Source organism: Ovis aries, chromosome 2 (genome assembly GCF_016772045.2).
Source record: "Ovis aries strain OAR_USU_Benz2616 breed Rambouillet chromosome 2, ARS-UI_Ramb_v3.0, whole genome shotgun sequence".
Lineage (NCBI taxonomy): Eukaryota > Metazoa > Chordata > Mammalia > Artiodactyla > Bovidae > Ovis > Ovis aries.
This window is the reverse complement of record NC_056055.1, coordinates 66,003,232-66,018,729: the sequence shown is the minus strand read 5'-3', so window position 1 is coordinate 66,018,729 and position 15,498 is coordinate 66,003,232. Positions and strand designations below refer to the sequence as shown.

Sequence of the window (15,498 nt, the reverse complement as noted above, 5' to 3'; positions counted from 1 at the left end):
CTCTATGCTGAAATTCTTGATGTCTTCATTTCACTGCCTCTAAGGACAGCCTTTAGAAAAGCTGTTTTTGTTTATTGAACAGATTTTTATTGAATTCCAATTCTCTGCCAGCCTTTCTATTAGGCCTTGGGGAAATAAGGTTGGACCACAGTTTCTACTCTCAAAGGAAATATATATATATATAAATGAATACATATATGTAACTTGCATTCTCCTTTGGGTTCTATTAGTTAGTCAGTGTTTTGGATGGAGTCCTTAGAAGACTATATGATAGTCTAGGCCAGTCCCTGAAGTGACTTGAAATGATTTCAGAGTTTTTCTTTTCCTTTGGAACAGTAAAGATTGGTCCTAAATTGGGCTCCATCCACTGTATCCTACCAGCCCCATTCATTTTAATTATCTCATCTTGATTGCCACCCCTTCCTGATAGTCATAAAGAGGAGATCTCCATTTGAAACAGTTATGCTTCAGCAGGACCCTATCAACCCTTTCTCTCTGTGTCGACTGCCTGCCTTTTGTTTGCAGAAAGACTTTAGTCAAAGAATAAACTTAAACCAAGAAGTGAGAAAATGCAGAAGCAAAGAAAAACTGTCAAACAGGACAAAATAATAATAGTTTAGTCATTAAGTAAAGTCAAGGACATTTAGTTTCTCCTCAAGGGCTATAGAGAGTACTCTGAGCCATGTCTTTTGGGCTGTTTTGTACATGATGAAACCCCCATCAGGTGGAAGAAAGTAACTACATTATGACCAGACCACAGCCATGACATGAGCTGCCACAATGCCAGGAACCGCCCTCAAGGAACGGTAACAAACCGATCTGGAAACTGAAGACTAACTGCACTAAAAACAATCAATTTCAAGATGACTGTCAGAGCTGACTGTGCTGTTTCTGCATGTAACCCCCTCTCTCTACCAATAAAAGCTCTTGCCCACTGACTGTCAGTTGAGGGGGAGTTAGCCTTTGGGAAAACTGCTCAATGTTCTGTGAGAACCTAAATGGGAAAAGAATTTGAAAAAGGAAAAAGACAAAAAAAGTCATCTTAATTTTAAATTCCTCTGAAAAAATAATTGGCATGCTATTTATTTTGGATTTCTCTAGGCTATCTGTTTGATATAATAAGCTTAGCATTCTGAACTGCAGAGGTGCATTTCAAATAAAACTTTCCCTGAACCCATCAGTCTCTTTCATTTGTGCTTTTTTAGCATTTTGTTTACATTTTACATTGGGGTGTGTACTCTACCATATTCTAAGACTTTGAAGATTTTGTAGCACTTTATACCTTATAGTAGGTGCTCCAGTGATCAGTTAACATATCCCTGATACTACCCGAGGAGCTGGGAAAAGCTACTTATTCTTTCCAAGACTGAGTTTCTCGGTGTAAGACAAGGTCAATAATATCTCCCTCAAGGGACTGAGGATTAAAAATAATAATATATGAAAAAAAAAGCTTTGTTAAATTAAAGCACTGTGCAAACATTTTGAGTGCCTTACATATTCCCAACCATAAATTTACCAGATTAATAATAATATTTTAATAATTTTGTCAGGGCAATAATACTATTGGCATGTAGACGCTCCTGGATGAACAATTACCAGATAGACTTACTACTGTTTCTACTGTGGTTGATGTGAAGGATTATCATTGAATTTTCATAAAAGGGATACCAACTATAAAATAAAACAGTAAGTCTCAGAATTAAGTACTGATAGTCCCTAAATTATCAGGGGCTTATATGTATATGTCAGAGTTGGCAATGAATGTTAGGAGAGGTTTTTCTGACAGAGCTTGGAGAGTCAATCAAATGCTACCTTCTAGTAATTTTTTTCTTCAGACAGTCCCCTCAGTGAGTTGAAGTTTACAGGTGCTCAAATATAAGCAAGAAAAGGTAAATGTGTTACAATGCAAGAGTCTGAATTTAGATACAAATGTTCCTTTTGGATTATAAGAATGTAACTGTTTTGTAGGCATGTAAATTGGGAAAATTGGTTGTGTATTTAGGCCTGGGCAGCCCAGGCCATGGATACTGGGTGTTCTTCACAGGAGCCATAACCACATTCTATTAGGAAGGTGCATCTGGCTCCCTCCTCTGCAGCCTGTAACATTACACCTGTGCCTGGCATTTGCTGCTTCCTGCTGAGAGCTGCACCTTCCCTGTCTGTCAGGTAACTGAAGGCTCCTCAGGGACTGAAGGTCATTCCTCCTCTCAGTCTTGTACCCTTGAACTTTCTCTCCTGGGTCTCTATATTCTCTGGTTACTAGGTCTAGGAGTTGCAGGAGGTGGTAATTAAGCTTTGTTTTGTTTTTCTCTTATTTATTGGGTCTTTGTTTTCTATGTAAGGTCTCATTAGCTTTGCAAAACTGTTCTTAGTTTCATTTTTAGAGCTAAAGTGCTAGACTTTTATGGACCAAAGCAATACAAAAACCTCACAAAGTCAGGCTGTCTACCTAATGATATTTGTCAAGAGTTTCTGTGTAAATATTGCCGTTATTTCCTCATGTCCTAATAACATATGCAAATAGATAGGACAAACAAAATTATACGGCTTATGATTAACAACGTAAGGCATCTATTTCCTTCTTTTTGCCAACCTACTCAAACAAACGTATTTTCTTTATTGTGTGCTTTCTACGATAAAAGAAGTCAATACTTTACAAAGGTTACCCACTAACATGTTAAAAAACTTTATAAAAGTGTTCCTGTATTACGTACAATATGCAAAACTGAGGAATGTTATCAGTGTAAGACAGAGGGAGTAAAATAAAAGAAAAACATTATATTGGGTTATTCTGCTTGCTTGTGATATGACAAAATGAAATTATTTACATAGCCATGTAAGTAAAATAGTTTGTTTTTTTTTTTTTCTTTTGGCCATGTAGAGGCATGTGGGACCTAAGTTTCCCAAACAGGGATCCAACCCATGACTGCTGCATTGGAAACATGGAGTCTTAACTACTGGACTGCCAGGGAAAGCCCAGGTAAGAAAAATATGTGCATTTTCCACATTGTAATTTTTAGCAGGATTCTAAAGAAATGTATACCTTGGAGTTCTGGGACATTTTCTGGAATTATTGCATTGATGATTTCCTACCAATTCTTTCTTTTTTTTTTTTTTTAACTCATTTTGTCTCTTTCTTCAAGAACTATATAATCCAGGGACTATTTTGCAGCTTATTTTTACTAAGGTTATGCATACACAGAGTTTAGAGTCATCCATCCTACAAGATTTGTTAGAAAATATCACAAAGCTGATCATCCCAATCCTCCTTCTCCAGAGGCAGCCACTTCTTGTAGCTGATTACGTTGGTCCTCTGTGGAAGCTGGTCTCTGAAGACAGCTTCCACGGAACTGTACCTTCCAGTATTCACACTAAATCTGGGCTGGTCTTTTGACACACTTTACCCAATAGGATGCAGCAGAAGTGACCCTATGCCAGTCTAAGGCTTGAGCCTTCAGAAGGTCCGGCAGCTCCTGCTTTTACCTCTCATGCCTGGTGCAGAACTGTTGCTTTGAGTCCCCCTTTCATATCATCCAGGGATTCCCAACACTTCTCATGTGTGGGAGCTCCTGTTTCCTATGTTTCATGTTTGCTTTTTTTTCTCTTTCATTTTGGTCGAGCACATCTTACAGTAAAGTACCAAAGAAATGGTTCGTGGGTAGTGAATGTGTTGGCAGCTTATGCCCGACAATGTCTTTATTCTACTTTTACAAGTAGCTGGTAGATTAATATAGAATTCTAGATTGCAAATAAATATTCTTCAGAATTTTTATGGCATTTCACAACAGCCTTCTGCACTGTTGTTCAGAATTCAATGTCATCCTAGCTCCTGGTTCTTTGCACGTGACTTGTTTTTCTCTTTGGAAGTTCTTAGAGGTTTTGTTGTTGTTCCCTGTATTATTCAATATCATGATAATCTGTCTTAGTGTGGGTTTATTTGTATTCATTGTTCTGGGCACTCTGGGTTTTTATCATCTGGTGACCTGTGTTCTGGAGTTCTGGAACATTTTCTGGAATTACATTAATGACTTCTGACCTTCTGTTCTCTCATCTTTAATTCTGTCTGCCCTTTTCAGGGAGAGTTCTCCAACTTTATTTTTAATTCTTCCACTTATTTTTAGTTTGCCACTATCATTTTTAATTTCTAAGGGCTCTTTTTAGTTCTTGAACTAAATATAAGACGCTGTTCATATTTTAATGGTTTAAATATTTTCCTTCGTTTCTCTGAGGGTAGTAATCATAGTTTTGGTGCAGTTTTTTCTTCCTACATTGGTTCTGTTTACACCAAATTGCATTTCTCTGTTTATCTGTCTGCATATCTGTCCTCTATGTTAGAGATATTTCTTATATGCCTGGTTACAGTTGGACATCTGTTCATACTTAAGAGTGGGTGCTAAAGTGCTGATTGGAAGTCCTGAGCACATGAATGGAAATTATCAACTATGAACCTCATTGTAAGATAAGCTGGTTCCTTAAATGGGGAATCATTTATATTAATATCTTTAGGTCTTTTCTCTTAGAGGGATAAAATTTTACCAAAAAAAAGGACCTTTCAGTCCCTGTCAGTCTCCTCTTTGGAGAATGAAGACCCCCGCCCCTCAGCCACCAGCATGCTGGGAACCAAAAAGGGGAGAGGGCTGGGGTCTTAGCATCCAATATCTGATTATTTAGCACCCCCACTTTCAGTCTATAGCCTAGCCCTCACCTTTCACCTGCTGTCTCCTGGTGCAGAGAATATGTTTTACCCTCTTCAGAGAATATATCTTTGCTTTTTTATTGGAGAGGAATTAGGAGTACAAGGGACTATAGGCAACAGGATATGGCACTCTGGCTGCTGCTTTTAAAAGACTCCATGTGCCCCAACTTTCTGGACCTTTTGAGCATACTGAAGTGTAAGTCAGCTTGATATTCAGTTTTTTCCCCATGTGTTATTTTCCATTCTTACATCTGCCTTTCATCTTCCATGTCTATAAATGGTTTATATCACCTCTGATCACATCTGTTTGATCAAAGCTCAGTCACATGGTCTCAACCTCTCTGCAAGGAAGGCTAGGATGTTAGCCTCCAGTGTGAAGTGAGAGAAATCAGTGTGGTGTGCACAAAATACTGTTTCTGCTCTAGTGCTTTTAATAAATGACCATTTACTCTTGCTTTAGAGGGAATCAGTGTACAGTAATAACAGTGGACTCGTGTTCAGTGAACCATATTTATCTAGGAATCTATCTGTACTTTTTTATGCATCAAATAAATTTTACTCATTTATTGTTCAGAAGATATAAAAAATGAGGGCAGTCCTTAAAATGCAGTCCTGGAATAGAGGCTTAGGATGCAGAGCAAGTGTTCTGGGCCCAGATAACCTGAGTTCATGTCTGGACTCTATCGATATCTAGCTGTGTGACCTCGGTCATGGTAGCTTATATGTGCTTCAGTTTCCTCAAGTGTGAAATGGGTAATACTGATAGTACCTGTCCCACTGCAGTATTGTGAGGATTAAATCAGTTAATGCGTGTACTATAGTAAGTGCCATATTAGTTGTTATTCTTACATTGTAGTTTTACTATAGTAATCACTATTATTTTTGGTATCGATGTAAACCATTCACTTTGGAATTATGCTGCTGCCAATCTGCATGGTTATGTAACTCAAAATATTCAATAATTGATTTAACAAAGAGGCTGATTCATTGTTCTCCGGCAAGTGAGGGAAGAAAAGGTACAATTCTGTAGCACTGTGGTCAGTGGGCAATGATGATGTCTTCACAAGCCAAGAGCTGCCAGGGAGCTCTGGGTTTGTAATTAGCTTAAAATGCACACAGCATTGTTCCCATGCCAATCCTGAGGCCCAAGGGAGCTGCAGAGTAAAAGGTGCTTAGCTTCTGTGTAACAAGGAGCTGAGATGACCACATCTGCCATCAGAACTGGCTGCACGATGTCGGGAAGGAGGAACAGACCTGGACATCTGCAGACCTGGATTCCAGTTCACTAGCAGAGACCTCTCACTGTCCTAAGCCTTCATAGTTCTATCCAGCTTTATAATTCTACAATGAGACAATCTTATGGACATGGTCATAACTTTGAAAATCTGCTAGAAATGGCCTGTCCATAACTGCAGACCTAGGGGGCCTAATGTTCATAGTTCTTGCAAATACTTGCACCTACTATACTATACACTGTACTTTCCTGCTGGTGATTATGGCCCTGGAGCAAAGAACATCATATTCTCATCCTTTGATTAGGGACATGAGTCAAAGCCCTACTCTTCACTTACTGCCTATATCAAAGGAGTTAAAGAAGTCACTCTCTCCTATGAGTCTGGCACCAGAACTCTGCTTAGGGAGGAAGCTGTCTGTGAAAATATCCTGCAAAACTGCCTAGGGTAGATGAGCCTTTCAGGACAAGACCAAAATGTCAGAGGATGGGGATGAAGTGCTCTGTTTGAAGAGGACATTTGTTTTACTCTTAGAGAGGAGCATGAAGAAAAGGACAGTGGGAAAAGAGGGGGACAGCGTGACAAAAGGGGACTCAAATGTGAAGGATCCATGCAAAGTCCCTGTGTGAGACAGCCAAAAGCTCTCAACATTGGAGATGCTGGCTGTGTGATCAAGAGTTGTGTGCATTATTGAACTTTTCTTCCAACCTTATCTATATTTTTAGAAGTTTATTATGCTTTTATAAAAGTCTATAAAGATTTTAACAAAAAGTTTTGGGCAAGTGAATTTTGTTATTTTTTTCAAAACTGTGGCAAGGCTGAGTTTTACATTTTGTCTTTTGTGATGAGAAACAGAAATAACACACATAGAATCAGGAACCTGAAGGCAAGGGTGACCAAGGGGACTTTCATCTTTCAAGAATTTGCAGAAATCCTGGGGAGGATGTAGAATTGCATTTCTCTCAGTCAGTGAGTTGAAAGGTTGGAGTCCACCTCAATGAACTTTCATGGGAGGTCCAGTTTGCGTCTTGGTTGTTTACATGACTTTGGCCAGTTACAGATTGGCCTGGGACTATAACTTCTTTCAATCAGTGGATATTTACTGAATGCTAAGCATATGTCAGACATTTTTTCTGGTATTGGAATATGAAGGCAAAGAAGACAAAATTCTTTTCCTCTGGAAACTTTCTAATTGGAAGGTGAAGTTTGTCATCAGAATGATCACATTTCCCAATTTGTCTGGACATTCTTCCTTTATTTTAGCTGTTCTGGCCTAATTATCACTATCTCCCACTTTCATGCCTCAGAAGACCCAGTTTGGAGATAAATTAACTGGCAACCATTCCACAGAGTTGTTATAAAGATTAGATGATAAAATTTATGTGAAAATGCTTTGTGAATTGTAAAACATTATAAAAATGAAAGGACTAAGAGATTTAAGTTCTTTTATTGCACTCTTCTATTAGAGACAAATAGAAATGTCCAAAATTGCTATCTACCTTGGTCTTTCTTGTTGCTCTGAGAACTACTTGGGTTTGCAAGAAAATAAAATTGCCAGAAAATTAATTTCATTTTAAGGAGGCTGGGCATGTGTTCAACCATTTTCAAGATTAAATTTATTTTTGTAAAATAAAATTTAAATTTTATTTCTGTTCTGGTTCTTTACATGTATGCTTAAGGGGTTTTGTTGTTCTCAAATTTATATGTCCTTTCAAAATTAAGATTTTATGATTATGATGGATTTTGGATACGGGGGACACCCTCATTCCCTAGGAATCCAAAAGCCTGTTTTAGAAGAGAAAGAGTATAAAAGCACTGTGTGTGCTCAGTCATGTCTGACTCTGCGACCCCATGGACTGTAACCTGCCAGGCTCCTCTGTCCATGGGATTCTCCAGGTAAGAATACTGGAGTAGGTTGCCATTCCCTTCTTCCAGGGAATCTTCCTGACCCAAGGACCAAACTTACCTCTCCTGTGGCTCCTGCATTGCAGGCGGATTCTTTACTGCTGAGCCACTGGGGAAGTCCAAGAGGGCTTGTCCAGGACTTGAACCTGGCACCTCTTGCACCCTAAGCGAGAATCATACTCCTAGACCACCGAGCCACTGCTTGATAAAGCACTAAGCGTTCAGTATTTTCTATGAAGAAAGCATAGTGCCTGCCCTCAAAGAGCTTCCAGTCCCTTAAATCAACCCGCATGAGAAAGGTTGTTGTTTTTGTCACAATTTCCTTTTTCATAGTTGAGGGAACTGAGACGTACAGAAGTTAAGCAACTTGGTCAATTTTATAGGCAGCAAAGAACTAGGATTTATACATATAAATCACACACACACACACACACACACACACACACACACACACACACACCATCTAATCCCAAAGTCTGTTGATCATTTATTCATGCTTCCAAAATATCTATATTCAATACTGATGGTGTGCCAGGCACTGTGTATATGTGTATATGATGGTGAGTAAAACAGATGTGGCTCTTGTTCTCATTTCTAGTTTGGCATCATCATCAGCATGGTTAGTCAGGTCATCATTTATTAAACAGAACTTTCCAGGTTCAGCTAAATGTTTTACTTGCATTATTAATTACAATTATTAAAATGACTATGAGTGAGGTATGATAATTATTTCTATTTTAGACTAGGAAACCAAGCCTCAATGACGTAAGGCAGTTGGTTCAATCAGGGAGTAGTGATGTTTTGAATGTTATTTAAAAATACTATTAAAAATCCATTTACTGGGTGGTATCCCTGTGCTAAGTACTATTCTGAGGGGTTGGGGTGGTAGTGGAGGATGGGGTGGATGGAGTCTAGTTGGGAAAGCCTGGCGTGATTTGGTCTTTACAAAATCATTTTCTCCTAAGGGATAGACTTTGTTATTGGGGGAAAAGTGTTAAGAATATAATCACCTTTAAAATCTTTAGCAGAAATAATCAAATAATCAATGAAAAGGATAATGACTATAGTGATAAAAAGAAACTATATAGTAAATAATATTCATACATTGCATATTTAGGTCTACCTGAAGTGAATTCTATGAGAATGCCTTGAGTGGATATCTGACCCTGATTAGTATTAGTTTGACCTAGTTTCCATTTTTGTCTAGTGAGTGAAGAATTTGTTCCCCTAAGGTGCGTAAGTGCTTGCATCTTAGGTAAATCTGACACTCTTTGGTTCTCAATACATGTTTAATACAATTGTGAGTCATGTATATATACATATATATTTAGTTGGTTTTGGTCTTCTCAGCACCCTTTGTGCCTCTACTTCCTGGCTATAGAGCCTCTTTTTGTTGTTGTTGTTGTTGTTATTGTTGGAAATCCATAACTCCAAGGCTTGGGTGGAGCTGATCCCATTTCTCATTTCATGCTCACAGGGATTCTCCCATCTTCTTTGCCACAGTGATGGATTCACGGATGGGCACTGAACCAATGCAAGCAAATTCAAATGCTCCCTGGGACTTCTCATTGCAAGTGTGAGAAACGATGGCTCTTTCGAACTGGGGTTTGCTCAGTGGGTTGGATGTGCGTCTGCGGCTGCTGATGGCTGTTCTGCACAAAAAGTCTCAGACCGCCTGGTCATGGGAATCGTTGTATTTCTTTTTTTCTATTTTAAAATGACATATCTTTTAATTTCCTCTTTTCAATTTAATGATTTATTTATTTTTAAAAATTAAAAAATTTCACTGGAGGAAACTTGCTGTACAGTGTTGTACTAGTTTCTGGTGTACTGCATTTGTCTTTGCTTGAACTAAGTTGAACTATGTTTCTGTCACATGTGACTAAAAATTTCCCGGTTGAATCAATATTTCACCAGAGGTGTACTCTTTAAAAATAAAACAAGTGTCAGACTGTACTTTTTCTTCCACCGCATTAGGTTAAATTGTGGACATTCTAGTTTCATCATTAAGGCACTGTGCATGCCTCCAGGATCGTCTGGTAGCTGAGGACCCTGGTAAGTGTTCTCAGAGCTTCAGGGAAGCAGATGTTCTGATCTATTATCACTCACATACCCGTGGAGCCACAGGGGTAAATGTCTGAGATCTCTGTGGCAGTGTAAAGCCAAGGAATCCCGGATGTGCCCAAGACTCATACATGTAATGTAAAGAAAACTGAAAAGAAGTGAGGAGACCTGAGTGAAAGCTTTGGCTCTACTATTGATTTGCCTAAGGATCCTGAATGTCTTTTAGACTCTTTGCCTCAATTTCAGAGTTTGTAAAAGGCATGGGAATAGCAAGGTGAAAGGGCTTCCCCAAAGGCTCAGCAGTAAAGAATCTGCATGCAATGCAGGAGACACAGGAGACCCGAGTTTGATCCCTTGGTTGGGAAGATCCCCTAGAGAAGGAAATGGCACCCACCTCCAGCATTCCTGCCTGAAAAATCCCATGTACAGAGAAGACTGGCAGGCTACAGTCCACGGGGTCACGAAGAGTCAGACACCACTGAGTGACTGAGCACGTAGACATGTGAAAGGGGGCACTGTGGCTTCACGGTGGCTTTGGGATGAAGTGAAAGTAAGAGTCCAGTAGCAGACGTAGGTCTGCATGGTCTGTACTGAGGTTCTAGTGCACATGGTCAATCTGCTCCATGACATCAACATTAAAGACTTGGCTAAAGAGATAAAAGCGAACCATCACAAAACAAGTGGATTTGGGGGGGCCTGCTTAATAGTGAAAGCACACGAAGAAGATTAAAAGTGGTCTCATATAGAGAAAGGTTTAATAATACTTTTGCAAAGAACCTACATTGTAAAAATTACAGAGTGAATTTCATCTCTAACTGAAATATTTCACTGTTCTCCAAAAGTTTACCTCCTATGACCTTTTAAGCCTAAAATAAATATGCCACACATTTTGACTTTGGTGATCTCTTTTGGAAAAAATATCATCTATTTCCGTTGTATAATAATTAATAACTATGGTAACTCTGCATTGCACATATGTGATGAAAGTATCAATATGAATGTCCTTTTTTCGGTCTTAATAAGGCTATCTAGACAGTTTTGGGTTAAAAAAAACAGTATTAAAAGGAAAGCAATCATGCATTTGTTGTTTAAGCTGCGTACACACAGAAAAAAGGGTGGGAAAGATCAAACACATAATTAGAAATAGTTTTTTAACTTTCAAAGCAGGGCCATAATAAATTCCCATAAAACCTATTCATGAATCATCTAAGTTTAAGCAAAGATAGTTTCTCAGTAAACATTTTAAGGTGCTAGTTACTTATGAAATGTATCTGGTGTAAAGAATTATTGGACATAAACTAGTTTAGAATATTGTGCTTCTCTGGTGGTTCAGACGATAAAGAATCCATCTGCAATGCAGGAGACCTGGTTCAATCCCTGGGTTGGAACGATCCCCTGGAGGAAGGCATGGCAACCCACTCCCCTATTCTTGCCCGGAGAATTCCATGGACAGAGGATCCTGGTGGGCTACAGTCCATTGGGTCACAAAGAGTTGGACACGACTGAGTGACTAAGCACAGCACAACAGCATTTTGCTTTATCAAGGATTAATCAAGCCATTTAAAAATGAGTTATTTAGCAAGACTAATTGTGTATTGATGCCAGTACCAGTTTGTAACAATAATCATGCATTTTCTAGTTAATAGAGTTGGAGGGGGATGCATTCAGAAGTAGTTTCAAAACATTAGATTTTATTTACTTTTATTATTCATTTAGTTTTTTAAAAGATACAGTTTTAAAGGAAAATGGCTCAGTAAATAGTGATTTTCATTGTTTTGTATGATTTAATCTAATCACTAGCATTCTTACTAGAAATTTTTCTAAAGTTAGAACATTGACTACTTTTCTTGGTATTTGAATTTTTATTCCAGTATTCTTGCCTGGAAAAGCCCGTGGACAGAGGACCCTGGCGGGCTACAGTCCATAGGGTTGTAAAGAGTTGGACATGACTGACTGACTGATCCCGTGCACATTATCCATGCCTGTGTGATTTATATAGACTCTTTAAATACTGCCTGTGGATGTTTTGATTATATCTGCACTTGACTTCTACAGTTAATTCCATAAGATGCTTTTTCCTTTTTTTTGTTGCTTTGACATAAAGAAGTGTGGAGTTTTCTTGGCTACAGTCTGTCTATTGTTCAGATCCATAATATATGACAGCATAACTTATTTTTCCCTTAACATTAAAGAAAACAAAGTCCATACTTTATTAAGATTTTCCTAGTTTCAACCTAATGTTCTTTTTTTTTCTGCTCAAGAATATTACCCAGGAAACCACATTATTATTTAGATGTTAGGTCTCCTTAGGCTCCCTGGGGTTGTGACAATTTCTGAGACTACCCTTGTTTTTGATGATCTTGACGATTTTGAGGACTCTATCATTTTCGCACTCTCTTCTAAAATACTTTTCAGAAAATGAAGTAAGTAATAGAAGTTATTTTCTCTTTATGCCACAGATGAACTTTACCAATGAAGACTAAACCTAAAGAAAAAGAATTCCTCATTTATAGAGGACAGCTGTCATCAAATATTTCACTTCAGTGCATGTACAGAAGTAAAAGAATACACACCCACATGATTTGACCTCCAAGCTGTATGAGAAAAGAGGAAAAAATTGGGAGTAACTCTATGCCCAGAAGGCTTCCCTGGTGACTCAGATGGTAAAGAATCTGCCTGCAATGCAGAAGACCCAGGTTCGATCCCTGGGTCAGTAAGATCCCCTGGAGAAGAGAATGGCTACCCATTACAGTATTTTTGTCTGGAGAATTCCATGGACTTTGAGCCTGGCAGATTAAAGTCCATGGGGTCACAAAGAGTCAGACATGACTGAGTGACTAACACTTTCACTTTTTCTTTCTATGCACAGAAAGGATCAAGGAGTCACTTAAAATAACTTCTACTATGAGTAGATGTTTTCTGGATTCATTGAAACTGCTGCATGGGGGATGCAGATAGGATAAGGTGACTGCCAGAGCAAGTTGATAAGCACTGGATAGTTTGTTAAGGTAAATCTGGGGCCCTTTCCAGTGGAAATCTCTGATTGCTTTGATTAAGCAGGGCCTGCCTGAGAGACAGAGGCAGACAGAAGAATGAGGGGATCTTAGATTCTTGAGTTACACTTCCTGCAGAATCTCTAGAGGTGTCTGAAGTTCAGAAGTATTAATAGTGTTACAACTCCTCTGAGTAAAATAACCTGATTTAGCAAATAAAAATACAGGACTCCCAGCTATGTTTTAATTTTTGATAAATAACAAATATATACTTTATATATATATAATATATATTTTAGTGTAAGTATGTCCTATGCAATATTTGGGACAAGTTTGAGCTAAAAGTTCATTTGCTGTTGATCTAAACATTCAATGTCCTGCATTTTCTCTGGCAACTCTATTCTGCTCCTAGTCCTTGAATTCCCTGGGTGTATGAGTGAGCAGGGGTTGAGGGGAGGAGGCAGAACTGAAAAGCAGGAGAAGGATGAAGGGTGTACAGTCTCTGGTTTCAGATCACACATATCAGAGAGCTGTTTCCTTAATGCGAAAGACAAATGTGATGCGACATGACCTAGTCTCAAAAGCTACCCCAGGGGTCAGCATTTGAGAAACTACGGGCTTCTCAGATCTCTGGAACAACTTTTTGACTCCCTTTTCTTTTCATTTTTGAACATACTTAATAAATCTGAATCACATAAATAGTATTCTTTAATATATACAGATCCTAAAAAAAAAAAAATGAAACTCAATGGGACAAAAAAGAAGCAACAGCAAATGTATATTTTCTTCATTCATTCTTTTCTCCCCTAGGTGCTGAATCTATGGAGCAGTGCTTAGTTTCATCTGTCTCTCTTGTCTTCCTCTTTCCACCTTACTTCTGATTTTCTCAGATGATAGAATAAAAACTGAATTGCACAAAGGTTCCTTATATGTTAGATAACTGAAAACTAAGCATAATTATAAAAATTAAATGGTAAACCATGCTACTTGTCCAGGCATAAGTTTTAAAATACATGGGAAGAAAAATTTAACAAACTAAAAGAGTTTGAAACTGATATAAATATATTCTTGGCCTCTAAGGAAGTCAGCAAAAGCATTACACTTGATATCCTTTACAAATCAACTGGGTTAAAATCAGAGAGCATTTCAAAGCCTGCACAAAATAGAGTTGACACACCATAATATTTTAATGGCATAAATTCCCATTAGCATCTACTGCTGCATAAGTAATGTTCATTATAGTGATTAGAAATGTTAATTTCTGAGAGCAATCATAATTTCCTTTAATCTTCTATGACCGTGTTTTTAAAACTGCAGGTTATGACCCATTAGTGTGTCATAAATCAATTTGGTGGGATATAATTAGCATTAAAAAGAACAGAATAGGTTAGAATTGAAAATATCCAAATTCATTGCATATAGTAAATGTAAATACTATTTTATTTACTTTATTTCAGCTTTCTAACTACATATGTGTAACTACTTGGTTATAATATAAAATGCATTTAATACGGTCTGTCACATACAGAACAGTTGGAAAATAAATAAATTCTAAGACTAATTTGAAGGTGAAGTACACTTGCCTCACAAATTGGTGAAAGACCAAGAAAATATTTTGAATAGAAGATATTAAGATGACTAATATTTTAACTGATAATTGGGCCACATCTCCATTTACCATGAGTTTTGGTTCAAGGAGATAAATGCGGTGTTTCACTTTTTTACTATCAAGGGACAAGGCATGCCTTTTACTTCATAATTTTTTATGATTCAGTAGACATGATTGAATTGTAGTACATCTAAATTTTACTGAGTGGCTTCCCTGGTGGTTCAGTGGTAAACATCCACTTGCCAATGCAGAAGACACAGGTTCAATCCCTGGGAAGATGTCACAACGCCGTGGAGCAACTAAGCCTGTGTCCTAGTGCTTGGAAATCCCAACTACTGAGCCCTCGGGTTGCAACTACTGAAGACCAAGTGCCCTAGAATCCATGCTCCACAACAAAAGAAGCCTCCACAATTAGAAACACGCATGCCACCATTAGAGAGTAGCCCCTGCTTGCTACGACTAGAGAAAAGCCTGCGCAGCAACGAAGACCAGCACAGCCCAAAATTAAATAAATGAAAGTTTTTAAAAATTTATAAAATTTCTGAAATCAAGTCACACTATAATAGGCCTATTATAGGGAAATGTAATAGCATTAAGAATGTATGGAGATGTATGGAGAGAGTAACATGGAAACTTACATTACCATATGTAAAATAGATAGCTAAAGGGAATTTGCTGTAAGTCTCGGGAATTCAAACAGGGGCTCTGTGTTAACCTAGATGGGTGGGATGGGGAGAGAGATGGGAGGGAGGTTCAAAAGGAAGGGGATATATGTATACCTACGGCTGATTCATGTTGAGGTTTGACAGAAAGCAACAAAATTCTGTAAAGCAATTACTCTTCAATTAAAAAACAAAAAAAGAATGTCTTAAAAGAGAAGTCCTTATGGTATCAATAATTGGATGTGTCATGGTATTATTTGGGATTATATCCACTATTAGGAGACATAAGATTGCTGTCTAATCCATTTAAATTACTTTTGTACTCCCTGTATATAGA

The 15,498-nt window shown here is 38.0% G+C and overlaps 1 protein-coding gene and 1 long non-coding RNA gene across 12 annotated transcripts in view; one reads left to right on the top strand and one right to left on the bottom strand.

Moving 5' to 3' along the window:
* The window catches only part of TRPM3 (transient receptor potential cation channel subfamily M member 3), a 599,217-nt gene that overhangs the window by 121,515 nt on the left and 462,204 nt on the right, over window positions 1-15,498 (bottom strand). The gene's annotated exons all lie outside the window — the stretch shown is intronic.
* On the top strand, window positions 2,137-15,375 carry LOC132659173 (uncharacterized). Of its 2 annotated transcripts, XR_009599227.1 has the most exons (5): window positions 2,137-2,166; window positions 2,882-2,980; window positions 9,311-12,593; window positions 12,767-12,905; window positions 13,701-15,375. It is a non-coding gene; the product is annotated as an uncharacterized LOC132659173 (long non-coding RNA). The 2 variants fall into 2 exon arrangements; XR_009599226.1 differs by having other exon boundaries at window positions 9,311-12,905.